The sequence below is a fragment of the Ceratotherium simum genome, chromosome 2, assembly GCF_057802395.1.
Source record: "Ceratotherium simum simum isolate JZ-2026a chromosome 2, ASM5780239v1, whole genome shotgun sequence".
Lineage (NCBI taxonomy): Eukaryota > Metazoa > Chordata > Mammalia > Perissodactyla > Rhinocerotidae > Ceratotherium > Ceratotherium simum.
The window spans coordinates 92,083,543-92,106,143 of NC_141901.1; positions in this window are offsets into that span (position 1 = coordinate 92,083,543).

Sequence of the window (22,601 nt, forward strand, 5' to 3'; positions counted from 1 at the left end):
CCGGGTTCGGATCCCGGGTGCGCATCGAGGCACCACTTCTCCGTTCATCCTGAGGCCGAGTCCCACATACAACAACTAGAAGGATGTGCAGCTGCGACACACAACTATCCACTGGGGCTTTGGGGGGAAAAATAAAAAAAAAAAAAAAAAAAAAAAAAGTTTTGGTGTTTTCTCTTCACACTCTTCTAGGGTCTCACAGGCGTTAAAAAGCATTCAGTAACTGAAGGCTGCTGTCTGTGCCGGTGGATCAATGAGCCGGGGAACGGGCCACCACGTGAACTTTGCTTAATGATGGTGTAGATCATACATAACACCAGAAGTATGAATTACGTCTATGTAATAAACATTGCAATTGATCCTAGGAGAGGAAAACATGTCTGGATAATGGTCAGTCATAAAACTGCTCACCCTTTCCTGTCATTGATTTTTTTTTTTTAAACACTGAAAGTCATTATGGCTATACACTCTGCCTAGAATACTGTCCACGTTTCACATGTCATCAGAAATATTCACCTCAATACTAAGTTTCCCAAGTGCTATCATCGTACACTTAATCAAAAATAATTTTTGCAGCCTTTATATTTTTTAGTTAACCTCCCTATCATCCCGTCTTGATTGTATCCTGCAGGATATATTGTGGCTCTTAAAAGGCAAATATAGCCTTTGAGTCAAGAATTAAAGAGTCAGTTTTTAATAGTCTCTTTTCTCTTTTTTCCTCTTTCCCAATTAATTTTATAACAAGTTTAGTTAAGAGTTTGGCCAAAGGGGAAAAAAGTCGGAAAAACAAAAAGCCTTAGAAAAAGCTTAAAAATCATTTTGTGGCTGATGATGCAGGAATGATTGTTCCACCATGGATTATCCCTGGTAATATTGTCGAGCCAGAGTGTTATTAATAACAGGATGCCAGCAAAATGTTGCTGATCACAACAGCTGTCATGTTTATTGTCATCCACAGCGCTTGGCTCCACAGAAGAGCAGTAAGGACTGATGCACTATATGATGTATTCTATCTTCCCTGACAGTAAACTGATGGTCACGTGGCATGTCAAATACTACAGGTGTCAATATGCTCTTGATTAAACATGGTGTGCGATGACCCATGAGCAGAGTGGTAACATTATTCACTCTTCATGCATGCAGCCAAATGACACAACAAGTCATATATACTTTTGCTTTTAAAATTAAAAAGAAAGTACTTAGTTTTGGTCTCGACAGCAGGATATTCAGACTCACACAAAATAAACCAGCACAATGTCTGGTTTTTGGACATCTGTTGTCAAAAAATGTAAGTGAACTTAAAAACAGAATTTAGAAATAACTGATGCAACGACTTTCTGCACTTCAGGCCATATGGACGCATCATCAATTCAAACAATTAAAATATCTAAAATGCAATCTGTCCTTTGGCCTATACAATAAGAGAGATACCATTTTCAAATCTTTGAGTACAATATCCTCTGAGTACTAATCAGAAAATAAATTAAGCCAACTTTTTCTAAAATAGCATGCTTCAATAAAACAGTTATGTTTTCTTTGATCTAATAAAACCGGAGAATCTTCCAAAGGGGCTAGAATACATTCTTTGTTTTCAGGACTTCTATTTCATAGAAACACTTCTTCTACATATAAAAACAAACTCACGTGGATCAGAGTTTGAGTTGTTATTGAGTCCATCAGTAAACTCCAAGGAACATGAATTCATAAATACACCATTTGCTTTAACATGCTATCAATTTAATTATTTTCCTTTTCATTTAGTATGGGAGATAAAACAACAAAAATTGAGGTGCACGTATTTTTTTTTAATGAACACATCTTCTGCTATTCATTAATTCATTCATTCCATGAGCAAGTATTTACCAAGCATCTCCATGTGTCAGGCACTGGGCTCACCATTAGTAATGCAGATGTGACAGAAGCACAGTCTACAGAGCCAAGAGTCTAATGAAGCAAAATTCACAACGTGACATACTACTAATAGCATTTCTGCTTTTGGGGGGTATTTTATATTAAATATATTCCAATGATCCTGAAACATTTGAAATGCATTGGTTTTCTAACTGATACCTTTTCTTTTAATACACTTCTTCTGATGACAATTTAGAGAGGAAATTTCTTGAGGCTTGGTCTGTATCTTTTATCCATTATTTTAAAGCCACAAGTACAGTTTTATCCAGTACAATTAAAAAAAATATCTTAAACCTAATGCAAATCACTTGTGGTTTTGCAGCGGGTCAGAAGTCAAGGACGCCAGAGGTTAATGATAGAGAGGTAGCCACAATGGGGTGCGAGATGGTCATGGACACCTTCTGGGAAGTTGTCTAGCTGAGAAGGATTCCTTCTTTCTGGGAACGGCCTTAATACACAACGCAACGTGACCCTGGACTTGGGGCATAAAGAATTGACTCAGACTGGGCTGGTCAAATTCTCTCTTCCATGACAAATAAAACTTAAAATGAGGAGATAGTGATTTCAAATCTTTGGAACTGAGTCACATTAATGGTGACACTTGAGAGAGAACAGCCATGAACTCCTACTGCTGAGCTCCTTAGAATTTTCTAAGTCCCTGTCCCTTTCTTCCTCTTTGGCTCCTCTTTTTCCCTTTGGCTTGAGTGAGGAAGCTGAATGCATTGCCAAGCCCCTAGATAATTTTTTTCAGGGGCTAGCATCGCTATTCTATGAAGTAGCAGAACCAGACTCACAGGAGGTAGAAATATCTCACGGCCTCATGGGTTTACTCTGGTTTTCCATCCAGTGCTGTGGGCACAGGACATGAAGGTGCCAGGTTAATGCGGGTTTCTGCTAGATCAGCAGAAGAACTGGATGTACTCAGAAGTATAACAGGATGTTCAAATACAGACTTCAGGAGAGGCAGCAAGATACAATTGAGGTGACATTCTGAAGCCAGATCTATGTATGCAGAACTTACAAAGGAATAATAATAGCAAATAATTGTATAGTGTTTACTGTATGCCAGGAATTGTTCTAAGAGCTTTACAAATATTAACTAATTTAATCTTCACTATTGTTCTCAATGAGTAAATTGAGGTACAGAGAGATTAAGTAACTTGCCTGTGTTACACACCTAGTAAGTAGTAAGGCTGTCACTCAAATATAGGCAGCTTGGCTCTAGGATCTGTGTTCTAAACTACTCTGAACTGTCTGATGTAGCTAAGTTCAGGTTCTGCAACTTTTGGATCCCTCAGCCAGTCCAATGATTTAAATGGGATCAAAGTGGGGCAGAAGGAGAATTTGTGAAGGGATTTCTTTGGAGCAGCTATTGCCATAGTAATGAGTACCCTTCCCACAAGAGTAAGGAATCTGTGAGTCTCCTTTCTTCACTTCAGGCTTGATGAGAGGGTGCCCACAGAACCCTTCAGAGAGCTTCAAATACATTCCTTGCAGTTGAAAACATGGAAGACTTGTGCTCGACTCACGCAGGGTGTGCCACGGGTTGTGGGAGCCCACACGGTTGCACGGGGATCTGTCTACACGCCCAAAGTTTGTCTGAGCAAGGGGGTAGGATTGCTCTCATCCCTTAGAAGCAGGGCACACAAAGGAGAGAACTCATGTGGGGTCATCTTTGGTCCTGGACAAGACAGCTGCCTAGATGGACAGATGAACCCCACAGGCAAGAACCTGGAGGCAAATGTCAGGCTCCCAGGAGCTGCAGAAGGTGTTACAAGGACATTCAGAAAAGACATGTATCTGCAGAGGCCAGGGAGAACTTCTGCCAATGAAGGGATTCTCCGAAGAAAAGCCATGAAAGTAACTCCTCAAATAGTTACTTTTAACACCTCTTAGAAAGAGTAAAATCCTCTAGCCACGCAAGAGCTTCCCTGTCCCTTAAAGCTTCTCCAATCTTGAGGGCCTCTGAAACAGCTGCTATAACATCGTAGAGAAGTGAAGGGGGTGGGATTGAAAAGGCTCTCACCACACCTTCTTGCCTAAAGTCAGATAAGCAGCTACACAGGGGCTGGGAGGTAAGGGAAGAAAGATCTTAAATTTGAATGAAGATTAAAGCATTTATCAATAATTTGGACTGATATCATCTAATGTGATTTTCCGGAGTGGATCAATAACATCAGGGGCTAGGGAAAATTATCGCCCTTGAACTGGAAAGAGGGAGATTAAAATATAGTTGCATCTCAATTATGTCATGAAATATGGTTGTTCACCATCTTAATTTTTCAGGGATGTCTAGAATAGAAGCAGAATGCAATGAGTTTGGTTGCAGAGATACGAAAGGGATACAAAGAAATTTTGTGCACTTTTCTATATGTTCCTGGGGAGCAGAAATAATAAAAGGAGAACCAGAGGGGATTCTCAAATACGGGGGGGCTTCTTGCTGATTTGGTTAATGGCAACTTTAGATAGAGCCTTTGCTTTCTGGGGCATGGTTTGGAAGTCATTCTGGCACAAGTGTTTTGGCAGGGAGTTCATTTTGTCAGGCACCCGAGAGGTGGTATCAGCATAAGAAAGTCCTGGAGGTTGAGAACTAAACTAAGATAGCATAGGACAATCTTCACGGAGATACGATGCCCGGTGGACATGCAAGTTTTATCAGGAGAAACTCTCTGCATTGGTCTTTCATTCAGGAACAGGTGATCTAGGTATTGATGTGCAGTCTCATCATGGCAACTGATCCCACAAAAATTTCTATCAGAGCTGGGTCACGGTTACACGTGTCATAGGAGTGTTGTAGGAGGGGACAGATTTATTGCTCACTTCTCAGGCTTCCACAAGGAGGCATTTTCCCTAAACTTCCTGGGCTCTCACCCCATTATCTCTTTTTCCACAGACGTGGAAGGAGTTATCTGATTGGTAGGTTCTGAGGAAGAACTGAGCACAGATGCAGAGCTCAGACCCTGTCCCTCTCTTTTTTCTGGAGGCTGCCAGGGTTGATTTGGTTTTGTCCTCCCAGGCCTCCGTTGTACAGCAGTAGGCCCCGTGGGATGAAGCTGATGGGCTAATTCTTATGAAAATCATCGTAGCCACGCACTTGAGCCACATCCTTCAATGTTGGTTTTATCAGTAATAAACATAAATAGATAAAAAGTAGATTTTGGTGACTCAAGTAACACTTGGAGAAGTTTTTATTGGGGCTAGGACATGTGGCTATGGGCTTTCAGCTTTAGCAAGTAGGCCACACAGGATCTGACTTGCGGGCTTATCGTAATTCACACCAGCCTTATCTTTGAGCAAGTGGTTGTTTCTGTACAGATGGGACTGTTTCATCAACACTGTGTTGGCCCTGTTGACCTTAGCAGAGGCTGCACACAAGTGTTTGAGCTACTGCCATTTCTCCTTGAATTTTGGACTGGATACTTACACAAGCAACGTCCAAGGCCTTATAATTCAGAGAGCTCTCATTGTGGATACACCCACAGAAAAGCAGTGAATTTAATTAATAAACAAATGAAAAGTAAAGGGAGCCCTTATAATAAAGAGAATCTGTCCTCTCCTAGGTGCAATTGAAAAAGATCACAAACAAGTCATTGAAATTATTACATACCTCAAGGCTACAAAAAGAAATAATAAAGCTTGTGTTTGAAGCACTTGGCTGTTAAGAATTGAATTTGAGTAGGGTATCCAGAAGGAATTGGAGTGGTGTGAAAAGAGGTATCCTTCAGTTTTATTATCAGAACAGAAGCAGTAGAAAAATAAAAACAAAATAAAGGGAAACTGGCTGATTACATGGGAGGAAAAGACAGATTTCCTTAGGAGAAATATTGAGATTTGATGGGATAGACTATGTAGATATGAAGTAGAAAATGGGATCTTGAAGGTCAACAGAAACAAATATTAAAAGGAAATGGATAGACTCAGCTCAGACTAATCTTAAAGAAGAAAGTAGAAAAGATGGAGATGCTTCCACTATACCAAGTCAAACAATTGTGACTGGAGTCTAGAGAAATCTAACCAAAGCAGGGAGATGAAATTTGAGAGAGCAATCTGGAAAGAATCCCCAGGAGAGGGCAAGATCAGGGAAACTACTGAGGATATGCCTTTTAAAGCTGTGGATAACGAGTCCAGAGTGGCAGCTCCTGGGAACTACAACTTGAAGACTGGGGACACTATACCAAGTGTCCAGAAAATCTGGACAAATTTAGGGGTGGAAGGCAGAAAACCAAAAAATATATATATATTCAAAGTGTTCTTAAGTGAGTTTCAAAGTGACAAAATCATTATAAGTGAGGATACAAGTATTATCTTGCCCTAAGGGAACACTACAAAAATGTATAAAATTCATGTTTTAAAGGAAGATCCAATAAAGATGAGGCATATTAAAAGAGACATATTACAGGGAAAGGCAGGCAGAACAGTCAGAGATCAAGTCCAAGCTTGAGTTGTTGCTGACTTCATGGGAAATTTCTTCCTAGGTGGGATTATCCAACCCAGGAAGGTGAGGATGGATATGATTTTGTTTTGAATAGTGGAGGCACTTGAAAGACTCAGAACTTACTGATTTTATATCTCCCATACGTAAGACTTCATGAGACAAAACTTAGTGAAATATGTTAGAAAAATATATTTGAGTCCAAAAGCAGTGAAAAATAAAAAAACAAAGGACTAGTAAACAGTACCAGTTTTACATTGTTAAAGAAAGAAATAGATTAACTAAGAGAGCAATTTAAATTCTTAGAAACTCAGTTCAGACCCCTTGAAATAGAGTTGCCAGATTTAGTAGATAAAAATAAAGAACCCTGTGGTGGTTAATTTTATGTGTTGATTTGAATAGTTCACGGTACCTGGATATGTGGTCAAACATTATTCTGGATATTTCTGTGAGGGTGTTTTAGGATGAGATTAACATTTAAATCAAAAGACTTTGAGTAAATCAGATTGCCCTCCATAATGTGGGTGGGCTGCATCCAATCAGTTGAAGGTATCTATAGAAAAAGACTAACCTCCTCTGAGAAAGAAGAAATTCTGCTAGCAGATGGTCTTTGGACTTGTATTGCAACATTGGCTCCTCCCTGGGTCTCCAATCTGCCAACCTACTCTGCAGATTTTGGACTTGCCAGCCTCCATAAGCATGTGAGCCAATTCCTTAAAACAAATCTCTTTCATGTATGTATCTCTTATTGCTTCTGTTTTTCTGGAGAACTCTAATGCAGACATTCAATTAAATTTAAGTTTCAGATAAGGAATGAATCAATTTTACTATAAATGTACCCTAAATATTATGAGACATACTTACACTAAAAAATTATTTGTTGCTTACCTGAATTCAGATTTAACTAGGTCTTGTATTTTATCTGGTAACCTTATCCCAAAAGCAGTAGAACAACAGAGGGAGATGAAATACTCTGTGCCTATTTCACTTCTGGAAAAAGATAGAGCAGAAAGAAATTCTACTCAAGGCCTGCCTGGAACAGTCCAACGTTGAGGAAAGCAAGTTTCTTGAAAGAGCACTTATCCTCACTAGGTCCCTAGAGGCACACATTTCTGAAGTAACAACAGCTGCTTTAGGTCAGGAACATGCTGACAGTAATTGTCCAGATAAAACAGATAAGAATGACAGCAGTTGTACAGGCCTACGCAATTCCACAGCAAGGCACATGGCAATGGCGACCCGGGTTCCAGGACCAGACGCCTGCTCACCAGACTTTGTAGAAGCCATGCTATTAGACAGACTCACACTCAGTCCACTGTTGGCACTCAAAGTGGAAAAACAAATTTTAAAAGTTTGAAAATATTGCACCGGAAAGAAAGGCACCACAAATCAGCTCTAGTGACTAAGGTGTTCACTGGTGCAAGTTTCTAAACATTGCCAAAAAGGCAACAGCCTCTTAATAGCCTCTCTCTGAGAGAGGAGACAGTATATGTAGGTGACTACTCCCCCACATATCATAAATACATCACATCCAAATTAACCTCCAGATGGGAGAGTTCTCCTACTTGAATTTAAATGCTGAAATCACAGATTCTAGACAATTAGTAAGCAGTGTGGCTAAATCTTTCACCTCCTTGCTCCTACATCATCCTTTGAATGAGGCCCATTCTAATTTTCCCGACTTGAAATTGCCCTCAAATCTCTCTCCACTCCTACACCCCCATAAATTGGCTCTATTTTTTCCACAATATGAATCACCTTCTAATGAATTATAACTTATTTATTTTGTTTGATGTCTGCCTTCCTCAACTAGGCCATAACTCTGTTGAGAATGAGAACGTTTGCCTTTTTTGGTTTTTGAATCTTTGCCCACTCTATATCACAGCACCCAGAACAGGGAGAGAGACACACGGCAGGCAGTATTTGTGGAATGAATGAATGCAATTTAATCATATTGCAGAAGCCTTGATAATTGTGCAGGACATTATTTGGGATGACAAGTAGAACACGAAATGAAGTGCCAAGATTGATTTAACGTGGTCTTGGAGTTAAATATACACTGCTCCTCCTCTCTGCCCCCGATGATCCCAGAAGACTCCATGAAAGAGTAGCAGTTGATATCTGAGTAGAGACTGTCCTAACAAATTCCCACCAAGTTGTCTAAGGGCTGACTGTTTAAGCCCAGTAGCTTAAGAGGTAAAAATTCTAGGGAACATTGTAAGTAGAGATGCTTCTTATCCACCATCTGGTTTCTGTGTGGAGAAATTTCTCTAATACTCTTGACCTCTTATCTCATTTCTAACTCTTGTTAGGAAGTGCAGTGATTTACCTGATTCATAAATTTTGAAGGAGAACTAGACATGTGTAGCCCAGTCCCTTCCGCCACCTTTCTTTGGGATAGAGCCACTTCAGGAAAGATATACTACGTCGATTTTGCTCCTCAATGCTGTCAATTTTGTAGAAGGAAATCCTCATATGAGGAGGCCTGTGGTTCTTTTGTACTGCTGTGGCTGAGTTGATAAGTATGCATATATCTGGAGTGTAGTGTGAAGTGGTCCATTGTTGCCAAACATCTCAGCTATGTCCTCCAATCCAGCTTTTAAAAGTAAGCAAGTTGATGCTTGATCTCTAAGTGCCTGACATCTTGTCAATATCTCAATTGGTTCCAAAATTGTTCTGGAACACAGAAGTTATTTCTTGGATGCCTTTAAACTCCAATAAGTATCATGGCATGAATCAAGTTGTATCTTTGACAATTCACTACTTTTTTTGTAAACTTGTATTAGAGTGATGATTATATACCAAATATTGTGCTTGATGCTAGTGATAGACAGATGAATAAGACATGTCTGCCTGCCCTTAAGTGACTCTTAACACAATGGGGAGGCAACAGACATGCACGCAACAGGATAAAATACTGTGCTATACACACTGCATTAACAATCTGCACAAGGCGTTTTAGGGACAGATAGGAAGGGGGTCCTGACTCTGCCAAGGAGAGGAGGACAAGCTTTCACAAAGGAGGAGTGACTTAGCAGTTATTCCAGTGAAAAGAAAGAAAGAATGCAGAAAGGCTGAAATTTTATTTAAAAAAGTCTTTCACCAGAAAATAGAAACAAACTTTAGCAAAAATATGTAGCAGGTGAATTTGTTTTCCAAACCCCTCACCTATGTATCTGTTTTATGAACTTTCCTTCTCTTCCTGGGCATCCAAAGATCTCTTGATGTTTGATTCCTTGCAATTATTGAGGTCAGTGATCTAAAATCACTTTTAAGTTAAAGAGTCTTGTGATCTGACTAGAGTTACCCCTGATAGGAATTTACATTTTAAAAGAAGTCCAGTGGAGGTTCAAGCTCTAACACAAATGAATGATTTGCTAAGCAAGAGGTGCTAGAAAAATAAATGCTAGCGGATCTTTTCTAAAACTGTATCTTGAGTAGAATCTTGGGAGGAATCTGGCTGTAGAGATAACTAAGGAAACTGGCTTAAACCTATGGAATTCCAGAGAAGAGCTTAATACATATTTTTGATAAGTTCTTTACTTGAATTTCTGATACTACCTTGAATGGAAAAGTCATCTAAAATACATCAACTCTGTACTGAGTTTGCATGAGTCTGGTTTCAATTTTTTAATAAGTCTAAGAGTGTTCAGGCTGTGAATCTAATTTAATTTTCCTTTAATCTTATTTTTACATCATGCCAAAATAATTAGTCAATAACATGTATTAAATTCAGTTGTGCTGATACAATTCAAATAAGTGCAACTTTAGTTTTTATTATGATACTGTATAATCACAATTGAAGACATTAATAGAAAACATAACATTTAATAAGATGTTCTAGTCAATGAGAAATCATTGACTGCTTGTTTCTCTTGAGTCCCTTTGTACTAAAATCATATACTTTATTCCTTTGGCTTTGTTGTAGGACTTAAGAAATGGTCACCTTGAAGACAGACCTAAGCAATGATGAGGGAGGAACAGTGGTCTCCTGGAATGGAGGTACTGAACTAAAGAGATAAGCAGAGCTGGGCAGGAATGTGCAATTTAGCAACTCTGATATTTTAGGTACAAGAATGTTAATTTATAATTCTGGAAGCTGTACATACATGTTACACGCATTTCTTTGTCTGTATGATATTTTATGTTTAAAAAATTTCAAGAGTTAAAGGGAAGGTGAATCCTGGAGAGCTAAAATGAACACACAGCATAGTATAGTTATACAGCATGGAACAGTAGGGATAAGATAGTTTTTGGGGTCAAACTTAGCTTTGTATTCCAGCTTTGGCACTTACTAGCTGTGTGACATTGCATAAGTTCCTTAACATGTCTGAGATCCTACAGCCTCGTCTGTAAAATGTGACCAATAATTGCTTAAGCTTGAAAGGAAGAAGGGCCGGCCCTGGAATGGAAGGGAGATGCAGGAGAAGTGGGTCTTGTTCCAAACCAGAGGGAAACTGGATTTTTAAGAAAATTAAAAGAGAAATTGAAGACAATGGCAACACAAACATTCCACAAATTGCAGAACTTAGATAGGAAAAGAGAGCACTGAATGATATATAAGGGCCTGGAGGTCACTTTAATATCAGTGCCCAGATTCCTGAGCTCCCACCTCCCACCTCTTCTATCCCTGGTTCCCATTCCCATCCCTAAAATGTTTTCGGATAGCTGAGTATATATAGAGAAATAGACATTACAAGCAATAGTATGGGATATAGTGTCGAATAACCTTACTTACTCCATTATGCTAAGCCAAATGGCAAATACATTATCTAAGATTACTTTTAATACTAAACCAGCTCTTGAAAGTGATTGGTCTAGTTTAATAGGCTTAAGCCAATGAGTGCATAGCTTTCTCGTGGTGTATAGTAATGGTACAGGAATAAGCATGTAACCTAAGTTAGGGTAGTGAAATGATAGGGAATATATAGGTAACATTTTCTAGGAGCTTCTGGGAGGTTTTCTAGCATAAAGAAAAGCCCAGAAAAAGACAGTAACTATTCTTGGGCACACTGGCATTGTTATCCAGCTGTGTGAGGTCTATAACTGCACAGCATGGTGCCACCAGCCGGAGGATTTCATCCAATTTCCTTAGCAAATATGAGCCCCCACCAGTGCCTAAGACCCTGACTAAGTGAGTACAATGACAGTAGCACCAGGTCTTCAACATCATACCTGAGTCACTGGGATGTAGTTTGAAATAGGAACCTGGAAAAGAACACAAGTATCTGGGAACCCACCACAGACTTGAGATGAAGTCAGCTAGAAGAAGGTAGCCTTCGGGTCTTTTGAGTTAATGCACCCCACTTCTTTATCCTGTTTACCATAAATCATCCGACGCTTGACTAGTTTTCAATCCTTGATTCATTGACACGTATTTGATATACAATTCTTAACAAAGATGGTTCATCAGCTCTCTGAAGGAGCAAAGTAAAACAAGAAACAGAATGCCAAAAGAAGACAGAACTAAAAAGCAAGAACAAGCAGAGCAAAAGTGACAGCTGACAACTCGATCTGGAGGGAAGCACAGATGGAATTCTACCACTACACTTTACAGTCATGGGTGTTTAGAAAACTGTCCTTGAATCTTCAGGAAAAAGTCACGTATGTTCAATAATTTCTAATATGAAGGCAGAAACATGACTAATCATCATGATTTTTACCAAACTGGTTAATACAAGAATATTTTGACATTTGGAAAGATAGCATTCAGTTGTTTGAAAACAAAATAAGTATTATCTCCCAATAATATCAAATAGATTGTTTATATTAAGGAAAAGTATAATATTACTGCCACAAAGATAGAATTATGTTATTAGGAATTTAAATTTTATAAGAAGGAACAATAACAAAAAAAACCTCTTCAATGTATTTTTATTATTCAGAAATGCAATAGATAGGCTTTGTGGAATTTTCCTTTCCATAGTATTGACTCAAGTTAATTCTAAGGAAAAATTATACCTTCACAAATATTTCCCTATGTGAAAACAATAGTATTTTTTTTTTAAACAGGCCACAATCACAACTATGCTACTAAGAATTTCTTAGCTGTTGAAAACCAAATTGGATTGATTAAAAAAAAGAAAAAAGACAATTTCAATTTCAAAGAAATTGAAACAAAGTCTAAGAAAATACAAATTTGGAAAAAATAAATTGAGGTCATAAACATTTAGGATTGTTATATCCTCTTGATAAACTGACCCCTTTATCATTATGAAATGACCTTTTTAAATATGTTTTACTCTGAACTTACTTTTTCCTGATATAAATATGGTCACTCAAGCTTTCATTTAGAGAGTGTTAGCATTATATATCTTTTTCCATTCTTTTATATATAACCTTTCTGTCTATTTACATTTAAAGGGGAATTTTTTTAAAGGCAACATATATTGTCTTGCTTGTTATCCAATCTGACAAGCTCTGCCTTTTAATTGAGATATTTATACCATTTACACTTAATGTAATTATTGATATGTTAAGGCTTATGTTTGCCATTTTATTATTTGTTTTCTGTTTGTTCCCTTGGTTTCTCATTCCTCTATTTCTTTTTTCTTGCCTTCCTGTGGGTTACTTGAATATTATTTTTCATTCAATTTTAATTTATTTATAATGTTTTTTGTATGTCATTTTGTATAATTTTCTTAGTGGTTGCTCTAGATATTACAATAGACATATGTAACTTATCACAGTCTATTGGGTTCAATGTTATACCATCTCATGTGAAACTGAGAAATCTTACTTCTTTTTAGGTCCCTTTACTCTCCCCATTTTATACATGTACTTGTCCTAATCATTTTTATACATATATTGTGAACCATATCTGGTACTGTTATAATTTTTGCTTCAATCATAAAATATGAGGTAAAAGAGTCTATTATGTTTAGTTCTGTTATTCTTTCTATTGTTCTTCTTTCCTTACTGAAGGTGCAGGTCTTCTGCTACCATTTTCTTTGTGTTTGGAGAGTATCATTTAGCCATCTTCTTGTAATAGGTCTGCTAACAACAAATTCTCTTAGTTTTCCTCCATCTGAGGATGTCTTTATATCTCCTCAATTACTGGAGGATAGTTTCATTGGATATAGGATTCAGGGTTGATAGTTCTTAATAACTCTTGAAAAATGTTGTGCCATTTTCTTCTGGCCTCTGTGATGTCAGGTGAAAAATCCACTGTCATTTGAATTCATGTTCTTTTATAGGTAAAGAGCTAGGTCTTTGTTTTTTCTCTCTTGCTGTTTTTAAGATTTTCTTCTTTATTTTTAGTTTTCAGAAGTTTAATTATGACATGTCTTGGTGTGGATATTTTAGGGTTTAGCCTATTTGGAGTTCACCCAGCCTCTTGAGTCTCTAAGTTTATGTCTTTTACCAATTTGGGGAACTTTCCGATCATTACTTCTTCAAATACTTTTTTCAGAGAGTCTTTCTTCTCTCCTTCTGGGACTCTGATGATAAAAACATTAAATCTTTTGTTATTTTTACACAAATCCTTGAGGCTCTGTTTATTTTTATTAAGTCTATATGCTTTTTGTAGTTCACATTGAATAAATTCTAATAATCTGTCTTCTGTTTCACTTATTCCATCCTTTTCACTTATTCTATCCTATCATTTTCACTCTACTATGGAGTGTATTCAGAAAGATTTTTATTTTGGTCATTAAATTTTTCAGTTATATAATTTCTAGGGTTTTTAAAAATAACTTCTATTTCTTTGCTGAGATTTTCTGTTTTTCTCACTTGTGTCAAGAGATTATGTAATTGTTTGTTGAAGCATTTTTATGATGGCTGCTTCAATTCCTTATCAGATAATTCCAACAGCTGATTCATCTTGGTATTGGTGTCAGTCAACTGTCTTTTCTCATTCAGATTGTGGTTGTCCTGGTCCTTGGTATAATACCATTTGTATATTACAAATACATACTACTATTGGTACAATAAAATTTTCAATTTTACCTGGGACATTTTGGTTATGTTAGGAGACTCTTGATTCTATTTAAATTTTCTATTTTAGCAAGCACTTATCCTGTTTAGGCTTAGCATATAGATTCTGGACTAGTTTTGTTGGCTTTAGTTCCAACGACCATTTTCTGATCCCTTGTAATACTAATGCTATTCTGGTCTGCTTCTTTCTTCTGGCACTATTGGGCTCCTGCTCAAACCCTACTGGTGCCATCTGCCTAAGCAAAAGGAGCTTTTCTGGGCTCCCTAATGTTACTGGGTTACCTTCTGGGAATGTGCAGAAACCTCTGGGCCTGGGTCTTCTTATGCCACTGCATGGAAGGTAGTGAGACACAGAGTTTTACTGCTGCCACCATTACCACCATATACCACCTGGTCTGCCTGCCAGGGAGAGCAGGGCTGGAACGGCTTGAGGCTTCACTGTTCTTCTGCTGTGGATGGATCAAACTGCCTGTCAGCTGGGATTATAAAATGCAGGATAGGGCTCTCTACAAGGTCTCTGTTGGGCTTCTCCTCTCCCAGACCTTTGAATTGAGAGAACAGGATTTTCTTGCTTTTTTTCTTTTTTTAAAATGTCTTTTGACAATGTCAGGTTGCAAGCCTCTCTGGTACCCAGTCCAGGGATATATGGGAGATAAAAAGAAAACCCAAGGAACACACCATGTTGTCTTTCTTCAAGTCCTGGGGTCCTAGCCAGTGTGCTTTCTTCTTTTAAGCTTTCAGAGTCCTTTTATCGTGGTCTGTTGAATAATTTTCAGAGTGTTTAGCTGCATTTAGAAGGTAGGAACAGGGAAAAGTAAGTCCATGTCATCTGTTCCAGAACCAGAATGTTTCCTTCCTCCCTTCCTTTCTTCCTTCCTTGATTTCTTTTTCTGTCTTTCCTTCCTTCCTCCCTTCCCTCCTTCCTTGCTTCCTTCTTTCTTTCTTACTCTTTCTCTGTTTTTCTTTCTTTCCTTCCTTCCTTTCTCTCTTTCTCTTACTTTCTCTTCCCTCCTCCTTTCTTTCTTTCTTTCAAGCAGATTCCTATGGCACACTTTTATTTTAAAAATTAAGTAATTAATTTCTTCAATCATTCTAAAATTCTTGTTAAACCTCCCCTAAGCCCCAGGCGCTATGCTGTCTGTTATTGATACAATGGTAAATAAGACAGATATCTTGCTCCTCAAAGAGCTGATAGTGTAATTCTAAAATATTTGTCTGGATGTATCTGGGTGTGGATCCCATTTAACTGATTTGTGTAGTACACTATAAGACATTCTAATATGTAGTCAGATGTTTTTATAACTTTGAAAAGTATATTAAATTAAGCCTTTGATAATTCTTTTCTTTGAATTGCTCTGATTTCTTTCTTAGGACAACTTATAATTCTTAAGTTGGATTTCCATTTTTTATTTCTCCACATATGTCCTTGTTTCCCTTCATATTTATGTTTTGGTCATATTTCCTTTGTACTCATGGGTTTCCAGTACATGGGTTTCCTCAAGTTCCTGATATTTTTACAGTATTAACTCTTTTATTGACTCTAGTGAGAATTTAAGTCTGCTCTTCATGTTTGGTTTTTTATAATTCTCATACTCATCAATGTTCATTTTTATTTCTTTCTTTCACTTTTTGAAAAAAGTTGCTGTTTTTTCCATATTGTTTATTTTGTAGCTGTTTCATAGAGTGCTTATAATCTTGTGATTATTGAAAATTTTAAACAACTTTCTATTTTTTTCTTCCAGTTTTCTGCATTTATTATTTTCCAAAGGTATACTCTTCCTTTCCAGGATAAATTTTTTGTCCTCTGGTTCTATGTCTAAATGATATATATACTTCAATAGATATAAATATAAATTATACAAATATATATATTTTTGTTCTTCTATCCCTGAATATGTTCAAGAATTAAAAGAATGCCAGCGGTTGGAACACAGAGGGCAAGAGAAAAGAGTGTGAGATAAAGCTAAAGGGGTGGGTACAGGCAAGACTCTGCAAGGTCCTATAAACTATAGTAAGGCTTTTGTCTTTCTTGAATAAGCAATAGGAAGCCATAGAATCATTTTAAGATGACAAGTTTTCAGAATTATATGTAGGAAAGCCATTACGGGAGTATCTGGTAAATCTTAGACAGAATCTTTGCAGAGGAGATGATTCGTGAACAGATTCAAAACATACTTAGGAGGTGAAATTGAGAGGCCTTCAAATAATAGTGGATATAGGAGGAAAAAGGAGAAGAAGGAGTGAAAGATGACTCCTAGATTTATTTCTTTTGAGCCTGGATGGTTAAGAGCCTCTAACACTCAGACAAGAAACTCTGGAAGAAGCTCAGGTTTTGAGGGAAAAGTCATGGATTTGGTGAGTTTGAATATTGTCAAGACATCCAAGAGGATGTGTCAAGTAGACATTTGGATATATGGAGAGAGATCTGGGCTGGACGTATCCATTTGTGAGTCACCTGATTATAGGAATAACTGTCACTGTGGGTGTAATGAGATTGTCCATGGAGAGAGTATATCTGGAAAGAAGATTTCAGACAGTCTTCAAAATTCTAATATGTAATGGCTGGAAAAAGAAAGTTGAGTGTGCAAAAGTATAGCCAGAGACATGGAAGAAAACCAGGAAAGCATTGCAACATGGCAACCAAAGCATTAGAAGGTTTTCAAAAGAAGGAAATGATCAACAGTATTGAGTCCTGCTAAGAATTTTAGTAGGAAGAGCACTGAAAAAAATACCTGATGAATTTAGCAACTGGTAGGCAGAATTCTAGGATGGCCCCATGATCATCACACCGCCATGTATTCAAGCCCTGTAAAATCCCTTCCCCTTGCATGTGAGCAGGACCTGTGACTTGCTTCTAATCAACAGAATATAGAAAATGTGATGGTGTAATTAAGGTCCCAAATCAGTTGATTTCGAATTAATCAAAAGTGAGATTATCTTGAGCCTGGCTTAATCAGTTGAAAGCCCTAAAAGAAGGACAGGGCCCTCCCTGAGGAGAGAGACTGTCCTTGCTGGCTCAGTGAAGTAAGCAGCCATATTGAGAATGTACATGTAGTAAGGCACTGCAGGAGGCCTCTAGAGCCTAAAGGTGACCTCCAGCTGGAAGTCAGCAAAAAGCAGGGCTCTTGGTCATAGAACTACAAGAAAACTAATTCTGCCCACAGTGTAACTAAGCTTGGAAATGAATTCTTCCCCAATTGAGCTTGTGATGAGATTTTAGCCTGGTGAGATCCTGAAGCAAAGAACCCAGCTAAGCCCTACCTAGACTCCTGACCCACAGAAACTGAGATAGTAAATGAGTGTTGTTTTAAGCCAATAAGTTTGCGGTAATTTGTTATATAGCAATAGAAAACTAATATAGCAACATAAAGAGATTATTGGTGGCCTGAATGAAAGCTGTTTCAGGAAAGTGATTGGGTAGGAGCCAGACTGCATGGGTTTGGAGGAGTGAGTGGGAGGTAAGTAAATGGAGTGAGGATGGATGACTCTCCAGAGAGATTTGCCCTGGAATAGAACACGAATGTAGGTCTGTAGCTGAATGGAGCTGTGGTTTTGAAGACAAAGTTTTTATTTTTGTTTTTTAATGGGAAGTAACTTGAGCATGTTTAAAAGTCTTTTACAAGAATCAATTTTTACTGAAAGTTTGCTTGGCTCTGCTAGATACAGCATAGTTAGATATAATTCACATGAAATAATTGGTTAAGAGCTATGTCTGGTCACCTAATGTTGATATTAACATTGAAAATATTGTAAAAGAGTATAAAAAGATTATAAAAGAAAGCGGTATGAATTACGCTATTTGGTAAAACCTTCCTCATGCAATATCTCCAAATGAAAGAGGGCTTTCTTTGCATTTGGAGGATCCTTTGGACTGAATCAAGTTCCACTATTCCTTTCAATTCTCGGCAAAGGGAGGCCACTACCATTTGGTTTTCTGTGATGATTTCCTAAAGTGGCAGCTTCCCATGGGAGTTGACCAACAAGTCTTGGTCTAAATCTCATATTGAATTGGTAGAATCCTAGGGGAAGCATGCCATTATGTGAGACAAATTACTATCTAACATGAATTACTGTCTAACACTGCTGCTAGAATTTCAGCTTTACGTCATTTGTTTACAACCCGTTCCTTGCTAGGCATTATTGTTTCTAAAAATAGTGGTGGTAATTTCTGTAGATTTTCATTTCAGTGATCAGAAACATGTTTTATTATCCCCAAACAAATGGTTAGCTTGAAACAAAAAAGAACAATAATAACAAGTGAAAAGAAAGAGAGAAGAAAGAAAACTATGTCTCAAGGTCTGTACGAAGTACTTAATATAAATATCTCCTTTAATGCTCAAAACAACCCTACAAGGCATGCTCTATCATTATCCTCATTTTTCAGACAAGTAAATTGAGTCTTAGATTAAAAAAATAATACCCAGTGTCCTACAGCTGGTCACATTAAGTGTCACATTAGAGAATAATGTGTGACTCTGAAATTCATGTCTTAATTAGCCACCATGATATGCTGTTCCTATTCTAAAAAGAAGGCTTCTTTCTTAAGGAATTAACATTGGTGTGTAATAGGACGAGAACAACTGTTCATCATACTAACAAGGGATAATGAAGACCATTCTGGCAGAGAATAACATTTTACAGGTTTCTCATTTTCCACTGCATCATTCCATGTTCAATAACATAGGCAATCCAGCTGAGTTCCTGAAGTCATATTTCAAAAATTGCTCTGACTGTCACAGTGCAATTGATGAGAATTTGTTTGTTATAACACAAATAGTTATATTATATATATATATTTGTGTGTATATATATATTTGTGTAATATAACTATTGTGTATATATAACACAATAGTTATATTACATTAGACAACAATAAGACTTAACTCTGAAATACGCCTATCATCATTAGTCTTTTGTATCCAGGATGATTTAATATCATCTGCAGCCAGTCACTTGACTTAGGATAGTGGTTTTCAAACTTGAGTTTGCATCAGAATCTCCCATAGGGCTTCTTCAAAACACAAATTACTGGACTCCACTCTCAGAGGTTTTAATTCAGTAGATGTGGGTTCCAGCCCTTAAAGTTTGCATTTCTAACAAGTTCGCAAATGCTGCTGCTACTGGTGGTCTGGAGACCACACTTTGAGAACCACGGGCCCAGACCAGGCTTTAAAAGCTTTTTCCATAAAGAACTGGGTAAATACTTTTGGCTTTGTGGACCACATAGTGTCTATCACAACTACTCAATGCTTCCCTTGTAGTACAAAAGCAGCCGGACACAATACCTAAATAAATAGGAGATGGCTGTGTTTCAATAAAATTTTTTTTACAGGAACAGGTTTCAGGCTGGATTTGGTCAGTGGATGATAGTTGGTCAACCTCTGGCCTAAACCAACTCAGTACAAGAGGCCTGAAAAATCGCTTTATGTTAAATAGCAACTTTGTGAGAATCAACTATAGATTTATGAATAAACTCTCTTCTAAGGTTTTAAATAAAATCTGCAGAACTCTACCAGAGACTAAGCTGATTGTGTTAAAGCATGAGCATAAGAGTAGAGGAGAAACCCCAAAGCTTTTCCATGAACCCAATAAAAAAGTGATACTTTTATGCAAGAATCTGCATCTTATACATAGTTTTTGTTCTAAGATGCCCATGAACTCTATCTTTTTTGTCAAATTTTAGTTTTATTTGGATATTGCTTATAATGTCAGAAGCTATAAATCTACCGTTTAAAAGAAAACTGACACTACATTAAATGACACATATGCTAACTCAATCAGGTTATCTAACGAACTTATAACAAAGTATAACAAAACAAAAACACTCTACTTGTCATGAGTGTGCTCAGCTTTAAAGTATTTGTCTGTATCCAGAACAGTATACTTCAAACTAATTTAAAATGCCCATGTAATCTTAAAAGTTTGCTAAACTCTATATGCAAGTGAACCCACTGCATTAGCTCTATCCTTATAAAGTGTAAGTTCCTGGAAGAAGACACAATTCAGATAAATTTTTGTCATAACAGAATGTAATTTAGTTCCCTTAAAATAATTATACACAAATAACATCAGGAAAGCTAGTATTATCAGTCATTTTATAAACTCACTTAAAATGCAAGTATTATGTCAAACATCTCCAACCATGCTACAGACTAGAAATATTTAAATAAAACCTCTACAGACAATTATATATTCTAATATGATAATAATTTTAAAATTAACTAAAATGACTCTGTGGTGGGATACATGACTTCCATCTTCCAAAATCTTTTCCTAAATTCACTTAAATCAAATGTTTCACTTTGACCCATGGGTTTATATTTACCCCTAGATATTTAGTCTTTAGTCTAATGCTAGACTTTAGTGGTTTTCAAAGAGTCCTCAATTTAAAAAAAAATTTCTGAAAGAGCATTGTGGTCAAACGGAACTGGAAAATGTTGACTTTGAAAACATTTTAAAGTTTTTTCCACATCAGGACTCCTCAGAAACATTGATATTCATGGCACAAATATCTAAGAAAGATGTGGTACATTGTGTAGCCTTTCCCTATCTCATTTGAACACGGAACCCAATCATCAGTAGAGCATCTTAAAGTATAAGAGGAATGCTTATGAAGAAATGAAGAAAACAGTGTTCTTCATGCTTGAATCCAGATAGCAGGTGATAATGTGCGTTTGAAAATAAATTCAACTAGATTCAAAAAATATTTATTAAGTACCCCTATGATTTGACTAATCACATAAAGGTTAACTCTTTAGTTTTCTCATGCTACTCACCAAAATCTATCTAGAACATAGTTACTCCTATTAAACATACTTACACTCCTCTTCAGGCCTCTTCCGAAGTGCTGCGCGAACTTCTTTACAAGGACTTCTCTGATATTGTGGGGGATTCCTTCCCCTTATTAGATTCTCCATCCTATAAGAGAAAATCAAAAGAGTATTTTAATAGCAAAATCTTCATAAATTTTGACGAGTTAAATGGTCTAAATCAAGAGTCAATAATTCAAGCACCTACAGAGGCTTGGTGGACAATGCCATTGAGAGTATCTAGCAGGGAGTAAGAGAGTAGGAAGTAGCAGGGACTGTGGTAAACCAGACAGTGCTTGACTTTTCCTAGGCATTCCAATTTTAAAAATGTAAGAACACATGTGGACAAAACTCATATGCACATCCTCCAATTAAGACTGTGATGGACTGAATGTTTATGTCCTGCCCAAACCCCCCACCATTCATATGTTGAAGCCCTAACCCCTAATGTAATGGTATTTGGTGGTGAAACTGTTGGGAGGTCATTAGGTTTAGATGAGGTCAAAAGGGTGGGGAGCCTTGATGGGATTAGTGTCCTCACAAGAGGAAGAGAGACCAGATCTCATGGGTGCACCATCTCTCTCTCTCTTTCTCTCTGCCATATGAGGACACAGTGAGAAGGTGGTTATCAGCAAACCAGGAAGAGGGCTCTCGCCAGGAAGTGAATCTTCTGGTACCTTGATTTTAGATTTCCCAGCCTCCAGAACTGTGAGAAATAAATGTCTGCTGTTTAAGCCACCCAGTCTGTGGTATTTGTTATAGCAGCCTCAGCTGACTAAGGCAGAGACCTATTGACTAAAGAGTGATTATTTTTAAAGCAAACAAATTTATCAAAAATCAGGTCACCCTTCAGAAGAAGGAATATATCTTTCAATAACACTCTGAATATCAGTTTTCAAGGAATGGAATTGCTGCTGTCCTTCCATGCTAATGACTAAATTTGGACGGGTTTTCTAATTCTAATAATTGTGACTTCTTGAAAAAGTGGTTGATACAAAGTGTACTTCTCTGTTGCTAGCGACTTGGCAATGCTGACAACCACAAAATAATAATAAATGCATCACATGCAACTTGGGTTAGCATATTTAACAGCACATACTTTATGGTCAGTATTTTTTGGTTTCAGTAAACCTTACAGTTTTGTGCCACCAATGCACAATCTACTCATTTTGATAACATTGAAAAACTGTTGAGTGTTCAGAATTTAAAAATTCAGAACAAAACCATGATATTGATTGATCACTTTGAAAATATAAACATAGCTTCTGAACATCTACATAATTATTCTAATGGGACATCACTGGTATTGACAACTGTGCTGGCTGATAGCATATATACCATGGAAAACAGTATGATTATTACCCTTATGGTGGTAGAGGGTCTCCTAACATTAGTGGTGCAGAGGATTTTGTTTCTGGTGTCTAGAGAGGAAACTGAGGAAGGATAATCCAATAAAAGCAATATTTAAAATGGTGTAAAATATGACATAAATACCCTTTAGCACTGGAATAGTAACA